The sequence below is a fragment of the Sciurus vulgaris genome (genome assembly GCF_902686455.1).
Source record: "Sciurus vulgaris genome assembly, chromosome: X".
NCBI lineage: Eukaryota > Metazoa > Chordata > Mammalia > Rodentia > Sciuridae > Sciurus > Sciurus vulgaris.
In genome coordinates, this window is record NC_136471.1 from 20,206,035 (window position 1) to 20,223,814 (window position 17,780).

At 40.2% G+C, this 17,780-nt stretch overlaps 1 protein-coding gene and 1 pseudogene across 6 annotated transcripts in view; both read left to right on the forward strand.

The window, feature by feature from the left end:
* The window catches only part of HS6ST2 (heparan sulfate 6-O-sulfotransferase 2), a 283,293-nt gene that overhangs the window by 99,537 nt on the left and 165,976 nt on the right, over positions 1 to 17,780 (forward strand). The window lies entirely within an intron of this gene.
* Positions 13,841 to 15,944, forward strand: LOC306650606 (SNW domain-containing protein 1-like; annotated as a pseudogene). Its single transcript has one exon. The product of its transcript is annotated as an SNW domain-containing protein 1-like (transcript).

Sequence of the window (17,780 nt, forward strand, 5' to 3'; positions counted from 1 at the left end):
GAGGGGGAAAGAATTAACGATGATACAGTATCCACAACAGGCCAGGAACAATGCTGGGGTGCTTTTGTATGTATTAATTCATTTAATATCCATAGTAAGATCATGGGATGGCATCATCTTCCCTTTCCTCTGATCTCATTATTGATACATTCTAGAATGCACAACTTCTTCCTATTTTCCTTCTCCTTCTTATTTTTCTAGTCCTTTGCGATAACATCTTGTGCCATAACACACTGTCCCTTCCCAGTGGCATGTCCTTCTCAGTCAGTTCTGTTCAGCCTTTCCTCTCCTGGAAAGCCTTCCCTGACACTGTGGTACAGAGTCAGCTCATATGAACCTTGGTTTTGGAGCTCTGTCTGTGATGTCTTTTTGCAGTAGCAATTCTTGGGCTTCATTAGTGGTGTTCCAATGATGAGGTTCTGATTAGGAAGACTGCTTATGTAGCCACTGTCAGCAGAAAACTACAAATGGGCTTTGTAAAGGGACCAAGAGCTCTTGTATGATTTCTGATCAATAGAAACTCCTTAGTTTCCCAACTGCTACCTTAAAATCAATATCATTACCCAACACTGATCACTGAGTTTGTTCCTTTGCCACCCTTCTGACTGGCATATGTAAACCTCCTTGGCCGTATTTTATTTTAGTATTTCACCAGGGAACTCTTAAACCACTTAATTAATAACAAAAGCATATCAAGCAACAAAAAGATGGCCCTACCATAGCACATTCCATTACCAAGTACTCTATGGACAGGTCCCCATCAGGCATACATGTCAGGAGCTCCCATTCTCTTCAAGGACCTGTGAACACTTCACTCCCACAGTGCTGGATTAGAACAACACATGAAAGTCAAACACCAGCAGGTTGTTATAGGTGTACTCTGAAAAGAGCAGTGGTAAAATAATTGGTGCATCTAATTACCAGTGTGTTCACATGCTTTATATTTTAAAAGGGGAACAGTAGGCCTGTAGAATAATGTGAGCCATATAAAATTTTTCAGTTTTCTACTAGTCACATTAAAAAATAGAAAAAGCATGTGATGCCAATTTCAACAATATATTTAACTGAATATAGCCCAAATATTATCTTTGCAAGATGCAAGTAATATAAAAATATTAATAAGTCAAGGAACCAACCTCAGTGCCTATCAACAGATGAATTGATAAAGAAAATGTGGTATATATACAAAATGGACTTCCACTCAGTCATTAAGAAAAATCAAATTATATCATTTGTCAGTAAATGGATGAAAAATGGAGCACACCATGCTAAGTGAAATAAACCAGACTCAAAGTCAGGGGCTGAATATTTCTTTCATATGTGAAAGCTGGAGAGAAAAAAAAATGAATAAAAAGTGGGGGAAATCTCACAAAAATAAAAGTGTGATCAGTAGAGTACAGACTGGGGAGCAAAGGAGAGAGAAGAGGGGAGGGAAAGGGGAAGAACTAGGGAGTGAAGTTGACCAAATTATGTTGTGTGCACGTATGAATATATCACAGTACATTACACTTTTACATAATGCATCAATTCAAAAAAAGGATAAAAATATTAGCAAGATATTCTTTTTCATATTAAGCTTTAGAAATCTAATGTGTCATTTATATGTACAACATGTCCTGTTTTGGATTGGCCATATCTCAAGAGCTGTATGTGGCTACATTCTAACATATTGGATAGCACAGGTCCAAAGAAAATTATAGTGTAATCTTTCTGATAAAGATGGAGGTACATTTATTTATAGGCAAGCAATAGCAAAAACAATACCCCAGTGCTTAGCAGAGTTCTGCTCTGTGCTAGGCACTGAAGGGGGGTACAGAAGAATGTAGTCGTACGTGAAAAGTGAACTCATTCCAATTGTAATTTGTACTTTGCCCAACCAAAAGGCAATTTTGTGTCTTTCTCCAGCAAGTTATTCAAGCAGTAAAGGACCATGAATTTAGAGAAAAAAGTAATCCTTGCTAGTTGAGGTGGTAATGGAGGATAAAGGATGTTGGGAAAAGTATGATATTTGTCTGAGTTGGGAAAAGATGAGAACAAGTAGTTCAGGCGGGGAGTACAGCTCAAGCAAAGGTACAGGGCTGGTAAAATGCTAGAAGCATTGTGAGATAATGAGTGGATTAGCTTGGCTGTAACTGAGAATTCACATCCAGGAATTATAGAAAGATAGATCGTGGGAATCTTTTTGGTTGTATTGCAGGAGATGAGGATGATTTAGTTAATAATGGTGGAAAAATGATTATAGTAGGCAACATTTGCACAATTAGGGAACAGTCCCTGTACTAAGTGTTCTGTATGTGTTTTGTCACTAAATCACACAAGTAAACATGCTAAATATCTAGAAAGGTTGAATGACTTGTCCAAGTTCACATGTCCCAAAATTGGGTGGAGCAAATATTTGAATCTGTATCTGAATCCAGATCATTTGTGGAGTCCAGATGATTTATCTTAACTGTTAGCAGCCATGCTCCTGAGAGTGTTGGGGACAGTGATCTGTACATTTATGTAATGAGAAATCCCCACCCTATTGACAGAGGTGCTGCTGAGGTGCCACCTTAGCATATGACAGAGAATTTGTGCCACCTTAGCATATGACAGAGAATTTGTAGGCCAAAAAATCTTCGCAGTTTTCTTCTGAAGAGATCCATATAGCCAATTGGTATGAGGCTCTTGGGGGTTGACTAAGGTCATGAACCCAGTCTTTATAACTCAATGTCTCATTAGTTGATTTCCTACATTTATCTTTCCTCATATACCCCAACATTATACTAAAATACTGAGCTCTTAGAGATCATTTAGTTCGATGCCTCGATTTTATAGAAAACCAAACTGGAGTTAGAGAGGAAGAGACTTCCCCAGAGACACACAGTTTTGGAAGTGGCAGAGCTGGGGCTCACATCAGGGTTTTGTTTCCACCTAGAAAACTATGCTAACATTAATCAAAGGCCTTCTCAATAGCAGCATATTCAGATTAGAAAGTGCATTTCAATTATGCTGAGTAATTAGTTTCGCCATCTACAGCTAACAGTTGAAAACCTTTATCATATATGATAGGTATCCCTGAATTAAGAGCTGAATTTCAGCACTCATTTGTATAAAAGGCTTTTTGGGTGAATGGACACTCTAGTCTTATAGAGTTTGATAAAACCAGGTGTCCTTCAAATGGAAAAAAAATTGGCTCTTCTGAAAATAATAAAAGTTGCACTTTTGACTGCAGCACATCTTTTCAGTTCACATTGAGTAGAAAAGCAAGGACTTTTAAAATTAAAATTTAATGGTAACCCTTATTTAGAATGTGGTTCCCACTGGAGACCAAATGATAGAATAAAAATTCTTAAAATTAAAAAAAATAATTTAGGGTAATCATAGAGTAGAGGTCAGGCATTCTGGAGGGTATTCAAGCTGCCTTCCTTATCTGATACTGTTGACAGCACAGGGTGGTTGATCCTTCTGAGTCTGACCCAAGGGTCCCAACACTTTTAATTCCTCTATACTTTTTCTTCTGACTCTTGCCATGGCTTAACTTTATGGCCTTGGTGCATCCATTTTCATCCAATGATATACTATCTGCTTGTCTTCTATCCTTGGAAGGAATAACATCTTAAAAAGCTAAGACCTAAACAACTGGTGCTATTTAATATTTGCTGCCTATCCTGTCATGTGCTGGGACCTGATGTTTGTCATACTGTGCTTTGCAAGGAGAGACCAGAGAGGCCGAGGGTAGTCTGTGCCATCATGAAGCATAGTTATTTTAAAGGACAGGACTAAAATGCATGAAGCAATTGACACACCAAAAGGAATATAAGTGTGTGCTGAATGATGTGGTACAGGCACTTGGGTGGAGGCAGACTAGGCTGCTTCAGGGTTATGTTGATTGATTGGTCCATGTCGTCCACTTTGTTTCCACATTTCTCAGGGAGAGATAAGGTGAGAGAGTTCAGGTCCCTTCAGGAGGAATACTTCTCCTTAGAGGAGTGTTCCTAAAGTGGGTTCTAGTCCCATGAGATTTGTGCATACAAAGGTCTCCGTAGTCCAGGAATTCATGTCATATCTTCCTCTTGGAAATTTTTCATAGATTTTATTCCTTTTGGAAATTTAAGAGACATTTAGTGTATGGAAGGCTACGCATCTGTGAAACTTTTTGTTGCGAAGTCCTGCAGCTTTGAAACTTTGACTTTATCCTGGCAGTAACCAAGCTGATCTGGCTACAGAGACCTTATTTCATAGTCCATATCCCCTGGGCCTTGTGGCAGAGCACACACTGGGAAATGCTTTGCTCTGAAGTGACCATTGGCTGCCCCATAATGGCTCAATGCTTGATTCGGTTACAGTTTTATCAGCCTCTGGACCTTCCAGATGAGTCTTGAGCAGGAAGTAATAAAGAGAAACTAACCCAAGCTATTTGAACAACAGGCTTCTGACTGAAACAACCTCCCTGTATGGTTGATAAACATTTTCCTTCTCTTAAGGGAAAATCATGCACAGAAACAAGCACATATAAATAATTTACCAAGCGGTAATATGCTATAAATAACAAGCCTACTAAATAATGAATTAACCCAACTGCTGATTCATAGGTAAATGTCCCTTGTAAAGCAGCATTTTTATGGATTTTACAGCTTAGTTAATATCCACTCATATTTCATTAGGACGGTTCAGGTGAAGTATTGGGGTAATAATCTGGATATATTTGAAAGTGATATAGCACATATCAGGAGCCAGACAGAGCTTGGGGAACTGCCAGGATCCTTTCCTTTTAGCCAGGGCATGAGAGGCAACTGAACTGGGCCTTCCTTACACTTCTCTTTCCTCAGTGGTCTTGATTTTCCTAGCTCCTCAGTGCAAGCTTGAGATGCTGAAAAGGATGTATCCCTGAAGCCAGAGAGCATGTCCTCTCTGAAACCATGGGCAGGGATGAAGGCAGAGGTAGCTCTGGGCCAGTGGAAGAAAGGGAGACAAAACACTTTGGCCTACTGGGCAGCTGGTCTACCAGGTCTTCTGAGATCCCATGACATAGACATGGGACTCTGGAACTGAACTTGTTATTATTAACTTATTAGATTTGTGACTTATCAACTTACTAATAACTTACTTTGTGACTTTGGGCAAGTCATTTATATTCTCTGTGGCCTACCTCATCTGTAAAACAGACAGTAATAGCACCTATATCTTAGGTTTACCATGAAAATTAAAGGAGTTTGTATTGTATGTTTTGACATATAGCAAGTGCTTTTTAACTATTATCTGGACTCCTTTAGACTCTTCATTTTGATGTACTTTAGTCCTGGTGTTGGACTGTGAGAACCTAGATTCCAGAAATCAGAGACTTTGGGTGGGGGAGGCACTAAAATGCTTCCTCCTGCATACAAAGAATGGGAATGGGAAGCAGGAACTATAATTTCATCAGAGTCAGGAAAAACAGCTTCCAATGAACTCTGTTATTAAAGGTAAGAAATGTTCCTTTATTTAAAAGGCATGTTATATATCTTTATTAATGAGAATTTAGGGGTGGGGAGGTAGCAAAAATTATCAGTGAAATCACTTCAAAAGGGAAATCTGAATAAACCCTAATTTGGTGATAGGAACTGATGCCAAGAAAAGATACTGTCATCTTGTGGTGGCACTGAATGCCCTGGCGTGTGAAGGGTAGGAAGAGCATATCCTCATTGTCTCAATTCACAGGGGTAGACTTAGAGTACATGACGCACACAGGGTGGTGTCACATCAACACTGCATAGTGTACCTAATGATCACCTTCTTCTGATTACATTTAAGAGTAACTCAGGCTCTTGCTCTAATTTGTGGTTGATTACAGACCACTGATCATACCTCATTACCCCAAATATCCCTATTAGTTACTGGAGCAGACATTCATGCACACAGCATCATAGATTTAGCTCATTATGGTACTTCCCAAGAGTAACCATCTGAAACCTCAGGCTGTCCACACTTCCCAGAACAGCTCCGCCACTTTTTTTTCTGCATGGTAGTCTTGTCCTTTTGTCTTCATCCTCCTCTCTGCTCCCTTTTTCCACATGTTGAATGAACTTTCTCAGATGCCTGCAAGGAAGACTACTTTTCCATTTCCATTCTGTGGATTCAGAAATCTCTGGGGATCATTCCTCATCCTCCGACTGCCCCTCCTTTTCCTTCTGTCTCCCCTAGGTTTAGCATAGACCTAGGTAGAGTAGGAAGTGTCCAACTTTTCTGCACTATGAGGTAGGGGTGAACACTTTGGTTTGGGCATTGTTTATTGGGGTCTTCCATTGATTTGTTTCGAACAGAGATAATAGCAAGGAAACATGAGTCTTTGTCTTCACAGGATTGACTTCACACTCTTTTTCTTAAATGTCTGGCACAAAGAGGTACATACACCTCAGGCTGGGGAGACTCCAGCACCTAGTAAGGCAGCCTTTGCATGGTGCTTTCTAAAAGAAGGGAATAGTCACCCCCTGTTGTCTTGTATGGTCCTTCTTAGGGCCTTAAAATGAAACACTTCACAGCTCATAGTTAGCATTCAGATAAGCCCCTTCCTCACTCTCACCCCCTTGAAGTGGAAGGAAATACAAGAAATAAGGTGGCGTGACATTCGCTTTGACAAAGCTCTTTTTCTTTTCTCTACTTCTCAAAAACGCCTAAAGAAGTAAAAACAGTTGCTAAGCTACTGGGTGGGCTCTATCAGTGTATTTTGTTGCAATCCCAGCACTAAGAACTCGTGCTATCACATATTTGGAGGCTTAAACGAAAAGAAGGAACAGGAGTTCTGGAGAAGGCGCTTTTGTAAGTTCAGTTATTTGTTAGGTCAAGTGCTCGGCTCTGAGATGCAGCAGACCTGGAGCACATTTTTGACAATTCTGTCTCTGGGATTCTCTAATTCGTCCAAAAGAGCATATTGATTTGGGACCTCATCTTTCTTTTCCAGTTATTTCAGAAAGGTCAGTTCTCAGGGAAGCATCGGTCCTGCTCTTAGTTCTCTAAGCATTGCATTTTGTACACATCACATGCAGTTGGTACTACTGATGGGGCCTGGTCACCAGCTGACCCTAGCGAGCTCCTAGTTCAATGTTCTAGAAAGCCCTGAAGCCAGGCATCTGTACTCTTACCTAACTTCTGCATTATTCGTTATTTAGTTGTTTGTCTCCAGCATTTTCTCTTCAAAGCCAGGTGAATCCCAATTTAAGCAATCTTCAATTAACAATATTCATTTAACCTCTAAATTCAGCATGGTTAGTACTTGTTAGTTCTCTTTGCTGAATACAAATGCCATGCCTCCAACTGGTACTACAGAATGCTTCCTCGCTTCTACTTTAAAGGCATTAACACTTAGAATGGTGGAAAGAAAGGCTATTTCCCAATATCGCTTTGCAGCATCACCTAAATCATTCATAATGGCCTAATCCAGCCATTGCACATTGGTTCTCAGTGTGGGGACAATGGAGGCATTACTGACTTTAGACTTGTTTTTTTTCAACTAGCTCATTCTGTATAGAGTTGGGTATAGAAAAAATCTTATAAAATTAATGCAGCCTGAGACACTCTTTGTAGGGGATACATTGAAAATACATCTTAAATAAAAACCCAGGAAATTGTCCCTTCTGTCTTTCACCTGTCAGCATCAGCAATAGAATTCGATAGCCCATTCAGTGACATATTTAATTAAGCAACCTATCTGCTGAATGCACCGGGGGTTGTCTGACAGTGCTTTTCACTGCTGATTTGGATGACAAAGGCTATGGTGAGATATTCAACAGTCTGGTGGAATGGAAAGAAACTCCCAATTGGTCACACCTACCTATTTCTCTTGGCATGTTGCATTAGCTCTGATAATACAGAAAATAGGCCGCCTTTTATGTATTGAAAAAGTCAACGGACACCAACCTTTTGCCTTTTGCTCTTCCACAGCAAGGCCTGACTGAATTTTGCACACATTTCCATTACAGATGAATAGAGGTTTAGTCGTATGTGGAAAACTTTAGCTTGTAATTTCCAAAAGAGAAAACATTCAGGTGATCAATTTACTTGTAATGGAGAATAGTTCCTTCCTGACCATCTTTTTTTAATTTTTATTTTAGTGGGAGTTATTACCTTTCCTCAGTGGATATTATTAGTATTAATGATAGTTTTGCAGTGTTTACTTGATGACCCTTCCTCACATGTGTTATCCTTTCCAACAACTCTATGAGGTAGAAGTAGTTAATATTCTACTTTGCAGATGTGAAAATTGAGACTCAGAGAACTTATGTAATATGCCTGAAGTCATATAATCAAGAAGTGGTGGCATCAGGCTTGGCACATAGGGCTCCTTTACCCCCTTCCCATGCTCTCAAACACCACCCTACATTGTCTCTCTAGAAGGCCAACAGGATTTGTCATTCCAGTACAACTATTCATAACTGAGGGTGGAGGCAAAGAGATGTGGGATCACATGGTCTTTCAGAGAATCTCAGGAAATCAGAGGTTCTTCACCTAGGTCTGTAGGACCTTGGGAAAATCATAAAGCCTATTATTAAACTAGATGCAAATATATGACTAGGTATTTGGGGGAGATGGGCCAGAGTTTTCATCATTCTTGAAGAATTTCATGGCACACAGATGGTTAATAACTTGTATTCCTAATGTGTATACAGTACTTGCTGTGTGCCAGGCATGAATATACACTAAATATATATGTATAACTATAAGCAAATGAATATATACATGAATATGTGCATGAAAATAACCAAAGTTATTTTGTTCTCTCTATAGCTATAGGATATGATTAACATGTCCATTTCACAGAAGGGGAAACAGAGATGGGGAGGTAACTTGCCCAGGATTACAAAGCTAGTAAATGACAGTACTGGGATATGAAGTCAAGCAGTCTGGTTCTTGAATAATTGCTCTTACTCACTTTTGACTGCAAGTTTGTTTTTAGTTTTTTGCCTATCTCCTAGTGTGATACATAGTGGGTATGTGATATTTGGTATTTATTATATCGGATTGATTTGCATACTGTCAGCTCTTTACAGATTTCCTCTTAAGAATTAATCTCAAAGATCTGAGTCATGTGGTTGCGACTCCATAAATGTTAGCAGGATGAATGAAAAGAATCAACATGGTCAAAATATAATTTATCAGAGTTTTCCAAGATGGGTGGCTTGGTTTACCATAGGTATTTTGCTTCCTGGGCTCCCTCGAGGGCTGTTGCATTCTAATCCAAGCCCATTCTTTTCTCAACTCACCTGCCCAATTGTTCTACCTCTGAGGATGGACTGTATCTTCACTGCCTTCATGAACGTGTTTGGTGCTTTGTGTACTGATTATTATATATGATTCCCCCTGCCTCTTGATCCTGGGTGACCAACTGGATGCCACCCTCTTTGCATATTAGCATGATTCAAATCTAGGTCTCTACATGGTATGTCAGGTTTATTGAAGGGAGGGTGTAAAGAGGCACAAGTCTGGTTCGATTGCCCCAGTACGAGTTGATTTGTAGTGCAGTTTTAGGATGGAGTGTTCTTAAAAATCAGAACAATTGACTGTGATTGTGAGGAGTGCATGGTGAGTTGGCGGGCTGGTGAGTAACAAGGTGGAGCAGCTGAGTTTTTAATCACCTTGATTACATGTTCTCAGGTTTAACTTTGTGGCCTCCACTGTTCCCCTAATTTTACCTGCTGTGATCTTATTTTACTTTTCATTTTATTCTCTAATCACCGCCGATTAGAGCCCAGAGTCCATGCTGGTCCTGTTGCCTGCCTCTTGGCCTGATGGGCTTCTTTGTACTAAGGCACAGGAACCCAGCTTGTGGCGAGACTTCCTAGGGACTGGAAGCTGCATTACGCTTTGTTGGTAGTGAACTCCAAAGTTACTGACTTTGAAGTTGGGTTTTCTCAAGTATAGGAGCTTAACATTTGGTCTGAACGTTGATATTTTTTCCTAAATTAATCAGATGCATGAGCTAATTATAATCCAGCAAACATTTTAAGAAAACTGCCTTCCAGTAGAGGCCCTGGCACAAATGGCACTATTTTCCCAGTAATTAATACGCGTCTCTTATTTCCTCGGAGGTGAAAAACAGTCGTTGACAATGACTCCCTGCTCATTTGGTTCAAATAACTAATTTTGTACCTGAAGACTAATTACAGTAGTGACACCACCTTTTCCTATTAGGTCTCTCACTTGAAGAACTTGAAGCAATTTATATCTTTTGGATCTTGGGGGCTAGTTTAATCTCTTCATGGGCAGTATTACAGTGAACATTGTTAGAGGAAATCTAGTTAAACCTCTTTAATTGAGCTCCTATTAATTCCAAAGGTAATAATTCAGACAGTGTGAAGAACAACTTTGATACAACTACCACAGGAAGAAAACAAGTTGGCGAGGGTGGTGTTCCAATTGCCAAATAGAACACACTTTTGAAAGTGTCATTTCACCTGCAAAGAACTGGTAAGCATACAGATTGTTCCATTAATAGTCTTTTAGAATCTGAAGCTTAAAAGCCATGTAGTATGACTATCCATCACTTAAAGCACATTTCTTGAGCAATGCTATGTGCTGAACGCTGGTGATACAAGTTTTTTGATAATAGCTTTATTGAAATAAACCTATTTAAAATGTCCAGGAACTGAGGATGCAACTCAGTGGTAGAGTGCTTACCTAAGCATGCATGAGGCCCTGGGTTCATACCCTTTCACCACACACACAAACACACATATACACATACTAAATAAAATGTAAAGTTCATTAGTTTTTAGCATTCAAAGAGTGAATCACTACAGTCTATTTTAGAACAACTTCATCACCCCCAAAGGAAATCTGGTATCCTTTAGCCACTTCTCCTTAATCAACCCCTTTTGCCCTCAGACCTAGACAGTCACTTTGGAAATAGCAATTGGACTAAGTTAACACACTATTGAGAGTGTCGTCAGAAGATAAAGCATACCTATCATAGTGTAGATTGTTCATGTTGAAAGGCACCAAGAAGATCAACAGATCTGATCTTCTCATTCAATATATGGGGAAACTGAGGCCCAGAAATGGGAAATCATTTGACTAAGGAAACACAGCTAATGGAGACAAGACTAGAACTGATATATTCTGTCATCTGAGCCTACTGTGATGTTACTTATAGGCAGTTCAGACCATGGATTCTAGAGCCAGACTGCTTGTATTTGACTTCTTGTGCTACTTTTTATGGGCTGTGTAACCTCAGCCATGTTACTTAACCTTTTTGAACTTCAGTTTCTTAATTCATTGAATCAAAGTAGTAATCGTTGCTACCTTATAGGACTGTTGTTAAGTTTAAATGAGTTTAAAAATAAAGTACTTAGACTAGTATTTGGCACAGGATAATCAATGCATAAGTGGTTGTGGTTGTTTTATTATCTAGCTATTGAACATGAAAACATGTATTTTATTATACTCTAAAATATGCCTTAAATATTTGTTCTTCAGGGTTTAAATCTTGATAGTCTTCACACACAGTTTCATGACAGTTGTGTCAACCCATATTTTCGAAGGTTAGGTACTAGATATGAAAAAGATGTTGAGGACAGCCCGTATACTTAAGAAGTTTATAGTCAAGTATAGCCGTAAATCAAGGCAAGCAACAGGAAGTGCCCCAAATGAAGTTTACATGAAACGTAGAGGATGTTGGAAAGGCTTCAAGGAGGCAGTGATATTTGATTTGGGTTTTGAAGTAGGAATCAGATTTCATCAAACGGAACAGGGTGAGTAAAGGAATTCCAGGCTAGGGTAATGGCAGAAGCAGAGGACGGAAAGGATTTGCCATGGTTGAGGGAAAGCTAAGCTTTGTGTATGTCCAAAAGTTAGGGTTTTGAGAAAGATCCTAGGAAGTGGTCCCCAAAGTTGATGAGGCTGTGCTCAGTAGGAAAAAGGATGAAAATTGAAACTTAATGAGCACCTTTATATACCAGGCTCTGTGAAGTTCCAAGTACTGAATATGTATAGGTAACCCATTTGATTCTCACAGTCATTCTGAGGAGGCAGGCACAGAGAAGTGGACTAATTGACATTGCACTTGGCACATGGCAGAATCTAGATTCAAACTGAGGTCTGTCTCTGATGGTCTGTGATGTCCATGTCCTGTCTGTATACCACATCAATCCCTAGAGTTTTAACCAGCTTGGACATTATGGAAAATGGAGAGTTTGAGTGTTGTAGAACATGGAGGAAATATGCTTTCATTGTAGCTTATCTATTCATTTCCTTATTTGCTTTCTCTGGTGGTACTGTAGAGGACTAAAATGCAGGAGGAATCAAGGACAAAAAATGGTGTGAGGCTTTGGCAATAGGTAATGTAGTGAATACATCAACTGGGACCATGATGATGGAAAGGAGGGCACATATATAAGTGAGGGGTTGACTGGATGGGGCATATTACCAATCTGATGTGGAAATGGCAGGAGTGAAGGGGAGTCCACAACGAAGCCATGCTTTTCCAGCTTGTACGCTGTGGTGAATTGAACTGCTGTTCACTAAGTTAATAAACCTGGACAGAGGCATGGGTTTAGAGAGGGAAGAAAAGTTATTTCAATTTTTTGCAGCAGAGTTTTCATTGAGTCCTGTAAGTATAAATGTTCAATGAGCAGATATATGAGTTATATGGGTCTGAAATTTACTAATGAATAGAGCCCTGGGGAATATCTGCGTGAGTGATCTAGGTCAAAGAAATGTACCAGCCAGCCAAATCCAATAGGAAGTACTTGAAGAGGTAGCAGGAGGACCATGAGTGAGTAAAAAAGATCACCTGAGTCATGTGTGAAGGTACACTCAATAAGGAAGAAGTGGTCAGCATTGCCTGGAACTATATATAGCACAGCCAAGTCAGACAGACTGGAAAGTGGCCTTTGAATTTAGCAATTCAAGAGGTTACTGAGAAACAGGAAGTAAATCAAGAATTTGTGGCTGGAAATTGTGGTAGTGATTTGAAAACTAATTGAAGAATGGTGATGTAGAGACCCTTTGAGCTTACACTACTCTTATTAGAAATGTATTTGGTAAGGTATAAGGAGATGAGAGACTCTTGAAGACAAAATGTATCCTAGAACTTTTCTTTAGGATAGAGAAAGTTGAGAATCTATTTTGACTGGCAGGAATGAGTTAGTCAAGAGGCAGTTGGAGGATTTGGGTCCTCGATACGGAAGGGTCTGGGAGTAGCTACCTTTTTCTTTTCTTTGTCTACACGCCCCCGGGCGGTGACCAGGCCTGGGGCGCAGAACGACGTGGGCTGAGATCATGGCTACACCTTCCCGCTGGCCGCCGCTGCGACTAGGCCTCGCCGAAGCCGGGGTCTTTCCTGAGGGGCTTCCCGGGTGGAGTTCCCGTTCCTGTGGCCGAGAGGCACGGCATGGCCTCGCGCTGGAGTCTCACGTGTTCTTCGCTTAAGCTTCACGGTGGGTTGGAGAGCGCTCCCGCATGCCCGCTGCTGGGGTGGGCGCGGAGGGCCGGTGGAGGGCAGCGTCTTAATTTCCTGGGAGGAGTGAGGCGCGCGGGAGGCGACTTCGCGTCTTTCGGGCAGTTTGCGATGATCTTTCTCCTGTTTCCAGAAACTGGAATTTGGGGGGGGGGTGGGAAGAGTGTGGGGGCGCTGGAGGCGGAACTGAACAGAGATTTTAAACTGGCCTCAGTCGTGGCTGCTGTCTACTAATATGCACCTTTGCTGAGCACTTTAACTTTGGACCTTGGAATTTTTTCTGTAGATAGAACTACCTCAGATTATTTTGCTATTCTCGGTTGCCTTGGTAACCGAAGGTAAAGCGCTCCCGCCATTAATAAAATAGATGCTGTTAAGTGGGAGATTCCAAGAAGTTACATAACTCTTGCGACCTTGCTGCTGCATCTAAGTAGAAAAACTTTCCACCCGAACTCAACAGTAAAAGTCTGTTGTCAAAGAGGGCACAAGGAAAGTAATCTTTTTGGGACCTCAGCTTGAAGACCTGTAACGCACTTCATTCAGTCTCCTCTTATATTTCCTAACTGATGACAGCATGAATCCTAAAAACGTTTTAGTTGTAGAGAATTACTGTTACGTACCTGCCCTATCCAGGGGTCTTTTGTACAGAAGGAAATATAACTTTTCAGTGGCAGAGAAGATGGGGTACTGGTACAATCATAAGACAAAGAGCAACATAGTGCTTATTTGTTTAGTACCAGCCTAAGTACAAAAAGAATTAGATGCAATGAGCTGTATAGACTGAAGAGTTTCCTTTAGTAAATGATAATAGTCAACAAACATTTTAGTATCCTCCGTATGCAAAGCATCACAATAGATATTAGTAGAGTTATGAATGAAGAATTTTTGGAAAAGTGGAATTGGAAATGAACACCCAGGAACAATACCACAGATATGCTTTTTACCTGCACCTACTCAGCTGTCTCAAGACCAGCTTGAGGCTGAAGAAAAAGCAAGATCTCAGCGATCACGGCAGACCTCACTGGTCTCCTCCCGAAGAGAACCCCCACCATACGGGTACCGAAAAGGCTGGATACCTCGGTTGTTAGAGGATTTTGGAGATGGAGGTGCCTTTCCAGAGATCCATGTGGCCCAATATCCACTGGATATGGGACGAAAGAAAAAAATGTCAAATGCACTGGCCATTCAGGTGGATCCTGAAGGAAAAATTAAGTACGATGCAATTGCTCGACAAGGACAGTCAAAAGACAAGGTCATTTATAGCAAATACACTGACCTGGTTCCAAAAGAGGTTATGAATGCAGATGATCCAGACCTACAAAGACCTGATGAAGAAGCTATTAAAGAGATAACAGAAAAGACAAGGGTAGCCTTAGAGAAATCTGTATCACAGAAGGTTGCTGCAGCCATGCCAGTTCGAGCAGCTGATAAACTGGCTCCTGCTCAGTACATCCGATACACACCATCTCAGCAAGGAGTAGCTTTCAACTCTGGAGCTAAACAGAGGGTTATTCGAATGGTAGAAATGCAGAAAGATCCAATGGAACCTCCAAGGTTCAAGATTAATAAGAAAATTCCCAGGGGACCACCTTCTCCTCCTGCACCTGTCATGCATTCTCCTAGTCAAAAGATGACTGTAAAGGAACAGCAAGAGTGGAAGATTCCTCCTTGTATTTCCAACTGGAAAAATGCAAAGGGTTATACAATTCCATTAGACAAACGTCTAGCTGCTGATGGAAGAGGACTTCAGACAGTACACATAAATGAGAATTTTGCCAAACTGGCTGAAGCACTCTACATTGCTGATCGGAAGGCTCGGGAAGCTGTGGAAATGCGTGCCCAAGTAGAGCGAAAAATGGCTCAAAAAGAAAAAGAGAAACATGAAGAGAAACTTAGAGAGATGGCCCAAAAAGCCAGAGAGAGGAGAGCGGGGATCAAAACCCATGTGGAAAAAGAGGATGGGGAGGCACGTGAGAGAGATGAAATCCGTCATGATAGACGAAAAGAAAGACAGCATGACCGCAATCTTTCTAGGGCAGCTCCTGATAAGAGGTCAAAGCTGCAGAGAAATGAAAATCGAGATATCAGTGAAGTCATTGCTCTTGGTGTGCCCAGTCCTTGGAATTCCAATGAAGTACAATATGACCAAAGGCTTTTCAACCAATCCAAGGGTATGGACAGTGGATTCGCAGGTGGAGAAGATGAAATTTACAATATTTATGATCAAGCCTGGAGAGGTGGTAAAGATATGGCCCAGAGTATTTATAGGCCCAGTAAAAACCTGGACAAAGACATGTATGGTGATGACCTAGAAACCAGAATAAAGACCAACAGATTTGTTCCCGACAAGGAGTTTTCCGGTTCAGACCGTAGACAGAGAGGCTGAGAAGGACCAGTTCAGTTTGAAGAAGATCCTTTTGGTTTGGACAAATTTTTGGAAGAAGCCAAACAGCATGGTGGCTCTAAAAGACCCTCAGATAGCAGCCGCCCCAAGGAACATGAACATGAAGGCAAGAAGAGGAGGAAGGAGTAGATATACCTCTCTTCAAAGGGAATGAACTATTATTACCTAGAACCCTAATGATGCAAGTCATGGGGGAACACTTTGTAAATGGTCAGGATATAAACCAAACCTGGGTGTCAGATCCCAGCACTACTTTTTACTACGGGAGATGGGGGTATTGAAAATTTTACTTTGAATTAATTTAGCTTTTTTAAACAGTGGGTTGTTTGTGCTTCTCCCACCTTTCAGCACTTACAGAACATACTGCCCACACAGAATTAAGACCATTTTGTGTGATACTAGTAGTCGTGGGGTAATATTTTACATAAGAACAACTGCTTATGAACAAGGTTACCCCATCCATGAGGAGGAGAATATTCATATATTAGGACTGTGCTACCAAATGAATTTTACCCCTATTGTGCTGTTTTATTTTGGAGTGGGGAAAGGTCTTGCTTAGTACAACTATTTGTTTGAAATAAAAAACATTTAGACAAAAAAAAAAAAAAAGAGGCAGTTGGAGAGGGGACAGGTTGAGGGATAATGGAAACAGAAAGATCATGGAGGAAGCAGGAGAGGATGGAAGTACACCACAGAGAAAGGGCTATCTGACATGGAGAAAGGAAGAGAGGATGTACAAAAGCATACAACAAACTCTAGTTTTTTTCAATGGCGATTGAGGCATTTATGATTAGACACTAATTTAGAATTCAATAACAGCGTAAGAAACCTCACTCATTATACACTATAAAAAATTATTATGGAAATAATAAAAACCAACCAACCAACCAAAAAAACTCCTTAATTTAAAAATGGGCAGTGAGCCTGAGGCAGTGGTACAGGCCTGTCATCCCATGTACTTGGGAGGCTAAGGCAAGAAAATCACAATTTGAGGTCAGTCTGGGCAACTTAGCTAGACCCTGTCTAAAAATTAAAAAATTCAAAAGGTCTGGGAGTAGCTTACTGGTAGAGCATGACCCTGGGTTACATCCCTACTGGGGGGAATAAAGGTGAAGGACTTGAATAGACATTTCTCTAAAAATAGATCTACAAATGTATAGTATGCACATGAAAAGATTCTCAACATCATTAATTATTAGGAAAATGCAAATCAAACCATAATAAGATAACACGTTGCATCATTAGGACTTTTTTTTTTAAATGAAATAAAAATAAATTTTTAGAAAAAGTAAGTATTGTTAAGAATGTGGAAAAATCATTTGTATGCTGCTGGTAGGAATGTAAAATAGTACAGCTGCTATAGAAAATAGTATAGTGGTTCCTGAAAAAATTAAAAAATGAAATTATCCTGTGATCCAGAAACTGCTTCTGGTTATCCCCAATAGAACTGAAAGCAGGAATTTGAATAGCTATTTGCAAACCCATGTTTACAGCAATTCACAATAAGCTAAAAGGTGAAAGCAACCCAAGTATCTATCACTGGATGGATAGCTAAATAAAATGAGATTTCCACATACAGTGGAATATTATTCAGCCTTATAAAGGGGGAAATCTGGATGCACCCTACAACCTGGATGAACCTTGAAGACATCATGCTAAGTCACAAAAGTACAGATATTGTATGATTCCCTTTATATGAAATACGTAGAGTGGCCAAATTCAGACAGATAGAAAGTAGAATGGTGGTTACCAGAGGCTGGGAAAGGGGAGTGTGGTGATTTCAAATTAAATGAGGATAGACTTTTCAAGTTTGGGAAGATGATAAAAAAAAAGTGTGGATGTAGATGGTAGTAATGGCTGCACAAAAATGTGAATACATTTAATGCTGTTGAACACACAAAAAATAGTTAAGATGATAAGTTTATGTTATGTTTATTTTACCATAATAAAAACCCCTCCTAGATT